This window comes from Nomascus leucogenys, chromosome 18 (genome assembly GCF_006542625.1).
Source record: "Nomascus leucogenys isolate Asia chromosome 18, Asia_NLE_v1, whole genome shotgun sequence".
In the NCBI taxonomy this organism is placed as follows: Eukaryota; Metazoa; Chordata; class Mammalia; order Primates; family Hylobatidae; genus Nomascus; species Nomascus leucogenys.
Window position 1 is genome coordinate 69,673,825 of NC_044398.1, and position 12,206 is coordinate 69,686,030.

The following is a 12,206-nucleotide window of genomic DNA, read 5'->3' on the forward strand; positions in this document are numbered from 1 at the left end:
TATACTCAGGGTACTGGACTGCACTTTATTCTCCAACAAACCCAAAACTTAGAGACAGTTGCTAGCCACACACAGACAGTGTCATTGTCCACTATTTTACACAAACAGCAATTGAGTAGCAAGGGAGGGTGAATTCCCCAGTCCTGAGTTACTTCTGGGAGTGCCTCAGATGTTTAAGCTGCACATTAACTAACTCATTTAGGCCCCCAGAGTAACTATTAATGCACCGAAGCTACAATTTGAGAAGACCTTTTATTTCCAAGAGAGCTGGAAGAATCTCTAACAATTTGTAATACGTGTTCTTATTAAATTGTGAATTCTGGGCAAAGAATCTTGTGAAGTAAAATTGCTTATGCCATTTCACATGAATGATATACAGGATGTGATTCTGAAATGTCTGCCATTTTCAGAGCATTACACATGGAGAGCTTCCTCAATTTTCAGAGGACCTCTACTGCTACAGGGACAGTTTCGGTTCACTTGAGTAAGAATTATCCTTAAAAGGGATAGAAAAATTCAGGAACAGAACAACATTGACTTCCCAAGACTCACAAGTTGTATATACCATTTAGAAAAACTTTTTAGCCTTGAAAAGGAACATCTTGTATTGTTCATATGAATATTTATGAAGCACTATCAGTAGGCTTAACTCAGTCCCTGCTCAATTAGCTTATAATTTAATTAGTCTTAAATGCAAATCCTCTAAATTGGGGTGGTTGGGTTTGGAAATGAATACCAACTAATATCATTACTGATGGCTCACTATCTTCTGCTTCTCTCTCTCATTTCTCTTTTCTTCTTACCTTATGCATACATTTTGCTGTCATACGCCCACCCTTCCTCAACTGAAAGGATGTAAATCAAGGTACACCTGCAAAAGCAGAAGCCCTGTGGTCCACATTGAACTTTAAAATCCATACTAGTGTTTTCTGCCTGAAAATTATAGGGATGTTTTGTGAATGTTTATAGATCTAACACAATTGTCAAGTATCAGCTTTGAACCATGAAAACATTTCTAAGATATTACACAAACTAAACTCTAAATTGAGTTCTCTGTTTCTATTTGAATTTCACATATCTAAATTTCCTATTTGTTTCTGAAAGAGCTCCACATCTGTGCTGGAGTTGGTTCACTGCACATTTCTTACAGGTTTAGATAGCACACCTTATTTTGTGCTACATTCGCTCTTGGGAGACTTCAGTTGTATTACAATCATAGATGGTCACTTACTAATATAGAAAGTAGAAAAAAAGGCTACCCCTTTGAAAACTATTTAATAACTTTAATAAGCTGCTTTGTAAATAAGTAAATAAAAAGATACACTTTCTTTTATCAAAGCAAACTCTTTGATATGGTCTGGTTCTGTGTCCTCAACTAAATGTCAACTTGAATTGTAATGAAAATTGTAATCCCCACGTTTTGGGAGAGGGTCCTCATGGGAGGTGATTAGATCATGGAATAGATTCCCCCTTACTCTTCTAATAATAGTGAGTGACTTCTCTGGAGCTCTGATGGTTTTATAAGGGGATTCTTCCCCTCCGCTCTGCACTTCTCTCTCCTGCTGCCATGTGAAGAAGAAAATGTTTGCTTCCCCTTCCACCATGTTTGTAAGTTTCCTGAAGCCTCCCCAGTCTTGCGGAACTGTGAGTCAATTAAACCTGTTTCCTTTACAAATTACCCAGTCTCAGGCAGTTCTTTATAGCAGTGTGAGAAGAGATCAGTACAGTAAGTTGGTACTGAGAGTAGTGTGACACTACTGCAGATACCTGAAAATGTGGAAGCAACTTTGGAACTGGGTAACAGGCAGAGGTTGGAACAGTTTGGAGGGCTCAGAAGAAGACAGGAAAATGTGGGAAAGTTTGCAACTTCCTAGAGACTTGGAGGGCTCAGAAGACAGAAAGATGTGGGAAAGTTTGGAACGTCTGAGAAACTTGAATGGCTTTGACCAAAATGCTTATAGTGATATGAACAATGAAGTCCGGGCTGAGTTGGTCTGAGACGGAGATGAGGAACTTGTTAGAAACTGGAGTAAATGTCCCTCTTGCTATGCTTTAGCAAAGAGGCTGGTGGCATTTTGTCCCTGCCCTAGAGATCTGTGGAACTGTGAATTAGAGAGATGATTTAGAGTATCTGGTGGAAGAAAATTCAAAAGGAAGCACATCATAAAAGTTTGAGAAATTTGCAGTCTGATGATATGATAGAAAAGAAAAACCCATTTTCTGGGGAAAAAATCCAGCCAACTGCAGAAATTAGCATAAGTAATGAGGGGCCGAATGTTAATCACCAAGACAATGAGGAAAATGTCTCTAGAGCCTGTTAGAGGCCTTCACAGCAGCCCCTCCTATTTCAGGCCTGGAGGCCTAGGAGGAAAGATGTTATTTTGTGGGGTGGGCCTAGGGTCCCCCTGCTCTGTGCAGCCCTGCATCCCAGCTGTTCAGTCCCAACCATGGCTAAAAGGGGCCCACATACAGCTCAGGCCATTGCTTCAGAAGGTCCAAGCCTCAAGGCTTAGCAGGTTACACATGGTGTTGGGCCTGCAGGTGCACAGAAGTCCAGAACTGAGGTTTGGGAACCTCCACCTAGATTTCAGAGGATGTGAGGAAATGCCTGGATGTCCAGGCAAGAGCCTGCTGCAGGGACGGGGCCCTCATGGAGAACCTCTGCTGGGGCAGTGCAGTAGGAAAATGTGGGGTGCAAGCTCCCACACAGAGTTCCCACTGGGGCACTGCATAGTGGAGCTGTGAGAAGAGGGCAACCATCCTCCAGACCCCAGAATGGTAGATCCACTAACAGCTTGCACTGTGCACCTGGAAAAGCTGCAGACATTCAATGCCAGCCCATGAAAACAGCCAGGAGGGGGCTGTACCCTGAAAAACCACAGGGGAGGAGCTGCCAATGTGGTGGGGACCCACCTCTTGCAACGGCGTGAGCTGGATGTAAGACATGGAGTCTAAGGAGATACTTTTGGAACTTTAATGTTTAATGACTGCCCTATTGGATTTTGGACTTGCATGGGGCCTGTAGCCCCTTTCTTCTGGACAATTTCTCTCATTTGGAATGAGTGTATTTACCCAATTCCTGTGCCTCCACTGTATCTAGGAAGTAACTAACTCGCTTTTGCTTTTACAGGCTCATAGGCAGAAGGGACTTGCCTCGTCTCGGTCGAGACTTTGGACTTGGACTATTGAGTTAATGCTGAAATGAGTCAAGACTTTGGGAGACTGTTGGGAAGGCATAATTGTGTTTTGAAATGTGAGAAAGATGAGATTTGGGAGGGGCAAAAGGTGGAATAATACGGTCTGGCTCTGTGTCCTCACCCAAATATCAAATTGTAATCCAAATTGTAATCCCCATGTTTTGGGGGAGGGAACCTCATGGGAGGTGATTAGATCATGGGAGCAGTTCCCCCTGCTGTTCTCATGATAGTGAGTGACTTCTCAGCAGATCTGATAGTTTTATAAGGGGCTTTTTCCCCCTTTCCTCTGCACTTCTCTCTCCTGCCGCCATGTGAATAAGGACGTGTTTGTTTCCCCTTCCACCATGATTTTAAGTTTCCTGAAGCCTTTCCAGTCATGCAGAACTGTGAGTCAATGAAACCTGTTTCCTTTATAAATTACCCAATCTCAAGTAGTTCTTTATAGCAGCATGCAAATGGACTAATACACCCTTGCAGTGATAAACATTTTCACCTTTTAAGAATAATCAAAAATAGATGTGCAGCAAAAATGTCATACCATCGCTTCCTGTGCCCTGTGATGCACAATGGAGCAATGCAGCACTCCTCACTAGATAAACATTCTCAACAGTACAAGGCAAGCAGTCCTAGGAAGGCAGACCACAGAGCTTAGAAAAAGTACATGCTGCAGCTTGAAGTGCAAACCACAATGAGGCAATGAGGAGCTTATGTCCACTCTCAATATAAAACATATCTCCGTTAAGTCCTCAAATGCCTATGGTTCTCTGCAGTCACCCATTAATGACAACTAAGGGACCAGGAAGGGGGAGACATGGACTGGCATTGTCTGCTGCACCATTCCTGGTGGTTTGATTAAGAAACACTGAAACTGGAGGATAGGTTTAGAAAATAATTGTATGCTTGCTTCAATTCAGCTTTTCTCTCCACTTTTAAAGTCAGGTAAAGCCAAACTCATATATATATATTCTTATTATTTATAACAATTACTGTTTCAGGAGGTTGACATGTCTTGCTATCTAAAACCACTGAAAATTTGAATGTTGATCAACATTTAAAATAGCAACAGGAATCTTTTCCCATTGCTTAATTTTACTTTTTGATACAGGGTCTTGCTCTATCTCCCTGGCTGGATGGAGTGCAGTGGCGTGATCTCGGCTCACTGCAACCTCTGCCTCTCAGGCTCAAGCAATCCTCCCACCTCACCCACCCTAGTAGCTAGGAATACATGTGCATGCCACCATGCTTGGCTAATTTTTTGTATTTTTTTGTACATATGGGGTTTTGCCATATTGCCCAGGCTGGTCTCAAACTCCTGGGCTCAAGCAATCCACCAGCCTTGGCCTCCTAAAGTGCTGGGATTACAGGCATGAGCCACCATGCCTGGCCAATTTTATTTCTTACTTGTCCTTTTTTGTTTGTGTAGTCATTCTCCTATTGATAGACACTGTTCATTTTAATTTTTGACTATTACAAAGAATGTTTTTGAGAAATTTTTAATTTTTTTTCTTCTCTTGCCAAATTAAAAGCTTATAACAGAAAATACAGGCAAAACGTGAATATATAAAAGTTTCTGCAATCCTACTTACCCTGAAATAACCACTGAATGGCATGGTGGTTGTTACGGTGTGTGTGTGCATGCAAGTGTGTTTACAACATTTATCTTTTTCTGAGTATAAGCTTATATGTAAATTTTAATTTACATATATGAATAAGCAAATACATAAATTTGTAAAAATTAAATGGTACTAAACATACTTTTTATAAGATCCTTTTTTAACCCTGTAAGGCTATTAAAATATTCAAAACACTATCCATTTTCTAGTACTATGTTCACAGAGTATTCATTTTAAAACAGCACTATTGAAGAGTATATTACAGCAGGCAAAGAAGTTCAGTTGAAAGTTATACTGCTAATATTTGAGAGAGATAAGAATGGATGAAGTTTGATGTACTTAATCCTACTGCAATAAAGTGAAGTTTCAAATATTTCAAGCCTTCATTGCAAAGTAAAATAAGACCTATTTTTATTTCTTCAAAAATTTTATATATTTAAGCAGGTAAGGTGTCTCCAGCTGAAAGAAATAATTTTATGGCCAGCTTTCCAAACCTTCCAAATTGTATATCACTTTCTTCTCTTTTAATTCTGCCATCTCAGATATTTAATTAATAAGAGCTGCTGTAGCAAGGGGCTTGTCTATAATTTTATTGTCAACATTTCTGAGTCATCTACTTCTGATTTGTTTTAAAATCAAATGCAAGATATTTGGCTAACATACAATCACCATGAGCTAGGAATATAACAAATAAACCAATGACAGCCTTCTCTGATGCACCCTTACTTTCTTTTTTTTTTTTTTTTTTTTTTTTTTTTTTGAGACGGAGTCTCGCTCTGTCACCCAGGCTGGAGTGCAGTGGCGTGATCTCGGCTCACTGCAAGCTCCGCCTCCCAGGTTCACGCCATTCTCCTGCCTCAGCCTCTCCGAGTAGCTGGGACTACAGGCGCCCGCCACCACGCCCGGCTAATTTTTTTGTATTTTTTTTTAGTAGAGACGGAGTTTCACCGTGGTCTCGATATCCTGACCTCGTGATCCGCCCGCCTCGGCCTCCCAAAGTGCTGGGATTACAAGCGTGAGCCACCGCGCCCGGCCTGATGCACCCTTACTTTCATCTGAACCATTTTGCTAAGAAAAATTAGTTTATTTATTCATTAAAAGTCTTAAGTATCCTTCTGTTATATCTGAAACCTCAATTCCTCAACTCCTTTTTTGTAAGTTGGCCATCAGCCATCAACCACCATCCAGTTAAAGTCAATGATGTGAACTGTATGCTTAAAGGTAAGCAAAATTCTTTTAAGTTCTGCTTTGAAAAGAGGGAACAAAACCCTTAGTGACAGGAGTTTGTAATCTAATAGGGGCACTGTGATTAAGTGACATACTGAAGAACACATACATGTGTGCCAGGAAACAAATCTATACTGAGTACAATCAGAAACAGAGATCCTATCAGACATACGATAAAGCTTGCTTAAGGAAGCTTGAGGGAGGAGTGACAATCTTTATTATGGAAAAGGGTGTAGTTTGGGAAAATACTATTACATCAAGCTAAGAGAATGGATGACAGAATCAGGATATAAAAAGAGCATAAGGCCAAAATATAACCAGATGGAGTTAAATAGGGTCACATTTGAAGTCCCGCCCTTTGGTTAAAACAACAACATCTAACTGAGCAGCTGCCAAGAAAGAAGGAGATGGTGCCTAAGTCAAGCCCTTTTAGTTAAGTGCATGACGTCACAACGATACGATGTGGCAGCCAGTGTCTATCTAATCTAACGTCACTTTCATTGATAAATAACCCCTAGGATGAGGCAAAGAGAAAAACAAAGTCTCTATGATGCTCTGAGCTAATTGGATTACTTTAGGAATTTCTGGAATTTGCTCATCTTTGGGCCATTAAATTACAAAAGAAGGTTATGAGATAGGAGCTAGTCTAACGGGGAGTCACTAGAAAAGGAAAGAGATGGGATGGTATAATGGTAGTCAACTTAAGGAATAGAAAACATAGGGAGCAGACCTGATGGTTACAGATACAAAAGTGTCACATGAAAATGGAATTTCAGGCAGTTGTGCGCTGGGTCACCAAAATGTCATTCCCAAAGTATACTCCATCGCACCTGGCCACTCTGCCCTTGACCCTCGACTCAGCCGAATATGACATATCTCTGGAAGCCCGGCAGATGCAAGCTGAACGGTTGGCCATAAGCGCCCAGCTGAAACAAGAGTACCTGCTTCAGTACAACAACCAACTCTAACCACCAAGGGCTCATTGAAGATCTTGCCTTGATTCATTGGACCTATGCAAGATCAGCAAATGTCTATCCTAATTTCAGACTCACTCCTAAAACTCACTCTTGGGAGCTCTGTGTGGAATTGGGCCCCTCTTCTTCTGGTATTATGTTTTCAAAACTGACGGGGATAGGAAAGAAAAACTTATCCAGGAAGGAAAATTGGATGGAACATTTAACATCTCATATTAAGTCTGGCAATGATGACTATATGGATCTTGCTTAAATAAACCGTCTATTAATCATTAAAAAAAGAAAGAAAGGAAGAAAATGGAATTTCACTTGCCCTGTGTGTTTCCAAGACTCACGAGTAGCAGCAATGCTACTTAGAAGTTTCATGGAGGCCAAAGTTCAGTGAAAGCAAGACCAAGCCAATGACACAGAGCCAGCCAATGACACATCAACACTGACCAGGAGAAGGATGTGCAGCAATAGGGGCACAAGCATTGACCTTTGAAGGGTCACATCATAGCTGTGTTAGCACTGAACCACAGGGCACTGGTGTCTTTTTTCATCCTGAAAAATTCTGATTCAACAAAAAAGTTTGTTTCCTTCCCAATTTACCTTCCTTTGAACTAATTAAACTTCCGTCCTCTTCATCCTTCAACTATTCAATATTTAAAAATATGTTGACCAATTTAAGGTTTTGAAATAAAAACATTATATGACCAAAAGGTTTGATAAATTCTCAAAAGCATAACACTGTCTACTTCTCTGTAGGTATTTCCTGAGCACCAGATACTAAGCTCCCTTGATGAAAATAGCTTTTCAAAATATGACAAATATGCTAGTGCACTGTATTTGGAAAAATGTGAGTTTGTACGGACCTGTCAGGACGTAAAGAACATGCAATACTTGGTGTGTTTCCTAAGGAGCGCCCCAGGTATGGCCCCAGTGCTGTGCTTCTCACATTGAATACACATATGAAGCACCTGGGATCTTACTGCAATGCAGATGGTTACCCACTAGGTCAGGTTGGGGCCCAAGAATTTCTACCAAGTCCAGGTGATATTCATACTGCTGGTTCATGGATCACATTTTGAGTAGCAAGGTAAGGCATATTTCCCATGAAGCACCATTGCAGAATGTTTATTACTAGGCCAATATTTACCTAGGCTTTTCTTTGCTTTATATATTAACACTTCTATTGACACAGATCATAAAATTTCTGTTTTCCTTTCTTTGAAAATTAAAATATATGGTATACTAAAACTTAAAAAAAAAAGTCAGACAGTTTTTTCCCCCAGGTACTTAAGAGGATACAAACCCATGAAACTTGGCCTCAATTAGATTACAGTGGTCCCTCAGGATCTTTGGGGATTGGTTCCAGGACTCCCTGCAGATACCAAAATCTATGGATGCTCAAGTTCCTTATATAAGATGACATAGTATTTGTATACAACCTACACACATCAATATACTTTAAAGCATTCCAGATTACTTATACCTAATACAATGTAAATGTTATGTCAATAGTTATTATGCTGCACTGTTTGGGGAATGACAAGAAAAGTCCATACATGTTTAGTATATACACAACCATATTATTAAAAAACAATTTTGGATTGAATACACAGATGTGGAACCTATGGATACGAAAGGCCTACTGTACTTGGAAGTATCAATAGGAAATTTCATCAAAATTGATGGCGAATTTTGCACAGAATTAACTCTCATTTTGTTTTTATTTATTTAGCATATGTAAGTCGGTCTCTAATAATAAAATAATTACAATGACTATTTTTCTCCAGCTCTAAATTTATTATAGCAACAACTCAGGATCAAATATAATTTGAGATCCCTTTGAAGGCGTATAAGCTGTTAGTTGATAATGATGTTGAGTAGATGGTCCAAAAAGACTCAGTCTGAACATCCTCAATTGTTTGCCTTAGACCAAATTTTAAGTGATTGTACGAATTCATCTTCTTTGAATACGGTGTATTGAATTTCTTAATGAACTCTCCAGCAAACATTAAAAAGTTAAGTGATGTTATTCGGGCAAGACTGTTTCCTTATAGAAAAATAAGAATGCCATCTGTGGAGTTTTGAAACTTTATCCTAAATCATCACACATGGTTCCCAGGGGAAGCTTGTACATATATTCTGAAGTAGAAACTGCTCTTTTAATGGTGATATTCAGAATCTAGTCAGGCTGATCATTGTCCTAGTCTCAGCTTTTAGCCTCCTGTTTCCTTCATCTGAAATGTTCTTGCCCTTCATCTCCTTCGAGCCTATGCAAATGTTAACCTGGAGGGCTACCCTATTCAAAATTGCATCTCTACTGATACTTCCTATGTCATTCCCTGACTTTTTTCCTTAGCACTTATCACTATCCAACATAGATTTTTTACTTATTTTTCTTCAATATTGTCTATCTTTTCTGTAGTTTTCTACTGCTGGTGTAACAAATTATCAGAAACTTAGTGATTTAACAATTAAAATGTATCATTTTATAGTTCTTTAGGTCAGAAGTCCAACACAGGTCTCAATGGGCTAAAATCAAGGTGTCTTCAGGGTTGCATTCCTGTCTGAATGGGCTAAGGGAGAATCTGCTTCCTTGCCCTTTCTAGCTGTCCACATTCCTTGGCTCCTGGCACCCCCTTCCTTCATTTCCAGAGCCAACAAAGTTGCATCTGTCTGACCCTTCTTCTGTTATCACATCTCTCTCCAACCTAACCAGGGAAAAGTCTTTGCTTAGAAGGACTTGTGTGATTAGATTGGGCCCACTGGGCTAATACGGACACTACATCCCAAGGTCTGTGCCCCTAATCAAATCTGCAAAACGCTTTTTTGCATGTGAGGTAACGTTCATATAGTCCAGGGATTAGGCAGTGGAACTCTTTGCAGGGGCCATTATTTTGCCTATATTCATTGGAATGCAAGCTCCAAAAGGTCATGGAGTTTTGTTTGATTCACTGTTATATTCCTAGCACTTACAGCAGCACCTGGTATATAGTATAAACTCAAAAAATATTTATTTCAGCAAATTAATGAAAGAAAATTGGATTGGGCTAATGATGTCCCGACAAACACACATTTGAAGTGCAGGTGCTAGACACAGACCCTTACTAGATTTGTTTTGATTTTTGAGATGGAATATCACTCTCACCCAGGCTAGAGTGCCGTGGTACTATCTCAGCACACTGCAACCTCTGCCTCCTGGGTTCAAGCTATTCTCCTGCCTCAGCCTGAGTAGCTGGGATTACAGGCACCTGCCACCACCATGCCCAGCTAATTTCTGTATTTTTAGTAGAGATGGGGTTTCACCATGTTGGCCAGGCTGGTCTTGAACTCCTGACCTCAGGGGATCTGCCTGCCTCAGCCTCCCAAAGTGTTGAGATTACAGATGTGAGCCAGTGCATCTGGCTAGCCTCTACTAGATGTTTGAAGAGTTAATCACTTGAATTAAATAAACCTTAGTCCTCATTTGAAAAACAAGACCATCACACTTTGCCCACTTCATAGAGTGGTTTAGAGAATCAGTCAATGTGATCTGCATTGAAGTGGTCTGAAAATTCTTAGCTAAAGAAATGTAAATTATTGATACTATACTTTTTAAGTTGGTCTTAGTATCCCTACCTAAAAATTTAAGTTTCTTTGAGCTCAAAATATCAGCAATTTTGGTCACAGTTCACTCCTCAGACTTTCAGAAACCCCATTCAAGATGCTGAAAAAGATACGTGGGAAAATCTTAAAGCATGGTGGTGGCCTTCTTTGGTTTCTTTTTTGCCAAACATACCATTTCTCAGGGTCACTGCCCTAGACTGAGCGTAGCATGATTGGACCATCTAAGAAGATGGTGGGATAACAGAAAGTTATTTGGAGTCTTCAGACCACAGTCTAGTCCAGGCTCTTTTTGACTGGGCATTTCCATTAGTATCTCCAAGCCACCCTGCTGCCTAGAGTTTATTATTCTCAGCTACATGTTATTAAAACATGTTAGCAAGTACTGCAGTGGTGCAGAAGAAAGGCCCTTAGAGCCTTATTGTTTTTATTTCCTTAAGGTAGGACTAGAACATAATTTAACTAACACACTGCCTTCCTATAACTAAAGTTTATAACCAGTATCATAGAAAAGATAGCATGCCCACAAATACTTGCAGAATTATTTTGCTGATCTTTCAAAAAATGGCACTTAGAACTTTTATCATGTATTTTTAGAATATTTGTACAAGGAAATGAGCCTCTCCAATTTTATTGAAAACATTTGTCAATTTTATTAAATTTTTTAAAACTCAGAATTTGCTTGGAACTCATATGCTTATATTTACTAGAAGACTAAAAATCTAAAGGTTTAAGATAGAATTTTCTATGGCCTTAGCAAATCTGTAATACCCAAATTAGAAAACAGTTATTTTTCTCCAGGATTGATGTAATTAAAGACACTAAAGGGTGGGGGGTGGGTGTCAAACAACAACAAAACAGTCTTAATATAGATGTGGTTTGTTTCTCTGGGCCTGTGACTATATACGGATATTTGGAAACGTTACAGTGTTTGGCGACAACAAAGCTATTCATTGTGAGTCAACAGATATGCATACTGTAGTGAAAACTCAACCAATAAAATTGTTAATTTAATGCAGTGATTCTCAAAGTGTGGTCTCCGGACTAGCAGCATTAGTGTCACTTGGGGTCTTATTAGAAGCACAAAATTGGAGGCTGTACCACAGATCTACAGAATTAGAAATTTTGGGGAAGGGTCCCGGTAATGTGTGGCTTATTGGCCCTTCCAGGTGATTCTGATGATCATTAGTGAATGCCCTTTTACTTTCTTACCTTAAAATGTCTTATAATCTCGTTTGATAATGTATATGAAAAAGCACAATTGCTTTTTAAAAGATGAAAATCTGAGTCAGCAATTAGGGCTAAGTCATATCTAAAAATCATGTGGGCAGAGTATTTTGAAAACTAGATATTTGAATCAGCTGAAAAAGCCTCTCCCTGCAACCCAAACCTAAAACCTCCCCTAAAACCCAAACCTAAAAGTATTATTTATTCAATAACTTACATAAATTATCCATGTAAAATAAACATTGTATATATTAAGAAATACTTTTCACATATTAATTGAAATCTAGCTTATTTTGTTGGAATCTTCTTTTGCATTTTAGACGTATTTTCCAGAGATTGATATTCTTGCTCTAAAATTTTATTGGAAACGCAAAAAA

At 39.3% G+C, this 12,206-nt stretch overlaps 1 protein-coding gene and 1 pseudogene across 4 annotated transcripts in view; one reads left to right on the top strand and one right to left on the bottom strand.

Moving 5' to 3' along the window:
• The window catches only part of PDE4D (phosphodiesterase 4D), a 1,540,268-nt gene that overhangs the window by 558,487 nt on the left and 969,575 nt on the right, over nucleotides 1-12,206 (bottom strand). The gene's annotated exons all lie outside the window — the stretch shown is intronic.
• On the top strand, nucleotides 6,459-8,321 carry LOC115831136 (annotated as a pseudogene).